The sequence below is a fragment of the Triticum urartu genome, chromosome 1A (assembly GCF_056163025.1).
Source record: "Triticum urartu cultivar PI428250 chromosome 1A, HENAU_Tu73, whole genome shotgun sequence".
In the NCBI taxonomy this organism is placed as follows: Eukaryota; Viridiplantae; Streptophyta; class Magnoliopsida; order Poales; family Poaceae; genus Triticum; species Triticum urartu.
Window position 1 is genome coordinate 593,354,174 of NC_141873.1, and position 3,159 is coordinate 593,357,332.

Sequence of the window (3,159 nt, forward strand, 5' to 3'; positions counted from 1 at the left end):
ATTTTGGAAACTTTTTTTTGATTTTTTTTATTTTTAATTTTCCTGAATTATTTGATAATATAGTCTCTAATCACCTCTCATAACTGCTCAAGTGTGGATCACTCATTCCAAATCGCCTGACTTCCCGGCCGGTCACCCATCCTCTCACTCCCCTAGCCTGAGCACGCTTAACTTCGGAGTTCTATTCCCCCTACATTCCAAGTGTGCACTTGTTGTTTTCCTGACAAATGTAAGCTGTCAATCCTATTAACCCTCAGTAGTTTAGCTTGAGCATGAAGTGACACATTTCATCGTTTGAGTTTGAAACTATTATTCTAAAAAACAGTAATTATGTAGTAACACTAATATTTCTTGAATAAGTAGTTTGACCATAGTTTGACCACAGTTTGACCAGATTTGGCCAAAATTCAAAAAAACTGAGATACTTATTTAGTAACACTAATAGTATTGCGTAATATTTTAGTAACACTCTATATTTCTTGAATCAGTTGTTTGACCGGTTTGACAAGATTTAACCAAAATTCAAAAAAAACATAAATTAGAGCATATCTTTTTTCCTTTTACAATTTTGTCATTTCAAAAATTGTCCTAAACCCTAAACCCGGTACTTAAAACGTCGGAAACTCTATGCTAAACAGTAAAAACTAAGGGTTTAAACCATAAAACCTAACCCTAAACTCTGAAATCTAAACCCTAGCACTAAACGCTAAAAACGTCTAAAAAACGTCTAAAACGCCCAAAAACTCCATTTTCCCTTTGGAATTTTGTGCTTTTAAAAAATTGTCAAAACGGAAAACTGGTTGGATCCTCTCTTTGGCACATTGTTGACCTGTACTAGTTGGTTCCTCTGTGTGTTGCATGTGTTTGAGAAGAAGAACCAAGTACTAGTGTTGGAATATATTCTTGCTCACTGAACCATGGATGATCCAAGTAAAGAAAAAATAGGGGATTCTAGTGTTAATAAGATGTATGAAATATTTAGCAAACTGCTTGAGCACCAGCAGCAATCAAAGGCTGCTCCTGAGCCAGTTAAGAATACACTTGAGCCAAATTCAGTCTGACTATCAGGACCTGGTGACTACATCAGTTGGGCACGCCATGCCAAATTGATTTTGAGCACCAATGACTACGATTATTTACTTGTTGGCAATGAAGAAAGTTTGGAGAAAGGCAGTGCATGCAGGAAACAAATCAATGATAGAGTACTAGTATGGATGTTGGGAAGTATGGAACCAAAATTAGAGAACAAGTGGAAGGCATGGGCACTGTTTGTGAGGTCTGGTCATCTTTGAAGAAATAATTTGTAGGGAACCAAATAAAATGCAAGCCACCCATATCATGCATGAGTTAACTAATTTGAAGCAGCGCTCAAGATCTATAACAGAGTATGCAGGTGAAGTAAAAAAATTATACAGAGACATACATTATCATCACCCTTTTGAACCTGTTCACAAGGATGACTTGGCAATTCATCATGTGTGGTTTGAGTCATTTGTGAGCAAGCTATTTCTTGATGGCCTAGACCATGAACTAAACCTCCGTTGTCAATTGATATTTGCAATGCCTGAATGGCCTAGTCTTGATGATATTATTTCTAGCATGATTGAGGAGGAGACTCGTTTGGCACAACCGAAGGAGGATGGTCAGGAGCATGCAGATGCTCGTGCTGCATTATCCATAGAACCTTGCCATGCTACAAATTCTTTTGGTAAGGTGGATAAAAGCAAATTGCTTTGTGACCATTGCAAGAGAAAAGGACACAGTGTTTTGAGTTGCATGGTTATCCACCTTGGTGGGATAAAGGGAGATCTCAGCTAGGGGGAGCTCGGGGTTCAAACAAAAGACAAGCTAATTACAATGCATCTGCAGGCGAACTACCTGTGGTAGACATGCAAGCTCTGGAGGATTTCAAATCCAAGCTCAAACTCTCCGAAGGCTCATCTTCATCCCTAAGTTCCTCCAAAGTTGATTCTATCTTTAATGCCATCACCCAAGGTATGGAATCACACCAAGCCTAGTCAAAGTCATGGATAATTGATACTGGAGCTACTAACCACATGACAGGAGTGTCGGTGTCAAAACCGGCCGATCTCGTGTAGGGGGTCCCGAACTGTGCGTCTGAGGATCGAAGGTAACAAGGGATACAGGAGACACAACGTTTACCTAGGTTGGGGCCCTCTTAATGGAGGTAAAACCCTATGCCCTGCTTGACTGTATTTAATGAGTATAGGGGTTACAAGAGTCGATCTACCTCGAAATCGTAATGGCTAAACCCTAGATTTCTAGCTTATATGACTTCTGATAGCCTCTACGGACTAGACCCTCCAGTTTATATAGACACCAGAGGGGCCTAGGGTTGTACATGTTGGGGAACGTAGTAATTTCAAAAAACAATCCTACGCACACGCAAGATCTATCATGGTGATGCATAGCAATGAGAGGGGAAGAGTGTTGTACACGTACCCACGTAGACCATAAGCAGAAGCATTATGACAACGCGGTTGATGTAGTCGTACGTCTTCACGATCCGACCGATCCTAGTACCGGAAGTATGGCACCTCCGCGATCTGCACACGTTCGGCTCGGTGATGTCCCACGAACTCCTGATCTAGCTAAGTGTCGAGGGAGAGTTTCGTAAGCACGACGGCGTGATGACGGTGATGATGAAGCTACCGGCGCAGGGCTTCGCCTAAGCACTATGACGATATGACCGAGGTGGATTATGGTGGAGAGGGCACCGCACACGGCTAAGGGATCAATGATCAACTTGTGTGTTCTAGGGTGCCCCTTGCCTCGTATATAAAGGAGCAAGGGGGGAGGCCGGCCGGCCCTTGGAGGCGTGCCAGGGAGGGGAGGAGTCCTCCTCCTAGTAGGAGTAGGACTCCCCCTTTCCTAGTCCAACTAGGAGGAGGAAGGGGGAAGGAAGGAGAGGGAGAGAAGAGAAGGAAAGGGGGGTCATGGAAAAATCTATGATTTAATTCAGAACCCAAATGTGTCATGGAAAAATGTGCATCACCTCTGGTACTGTTTACAGCATTTTCCATAAATGATGAGCATTTTTGAAAGAAATCTGGATTTACTGAAAATATTTTAGGTGAACCTAGTGAATTCCTTTGATGCTGTGGGTTTAGGCAATCCCCATTCACTAGTAGAAAACGG

The 3,159-nt window shown here is 42.2% G+C and overlaps 1 pseudogene; it reads left to right on the plus strand.

Moving 5' to 3' along the window:
- The first annotated feature begins 917 nt into the window (after nt 1-917).
- Nucleotides 918-2,018, plus strand: LOC147993265 (uncharacterized; annotated as a pseudogene).
- The last annotated feature ends 1,141 nt before the right edge of the window (nt 2,019-3,159 follow it).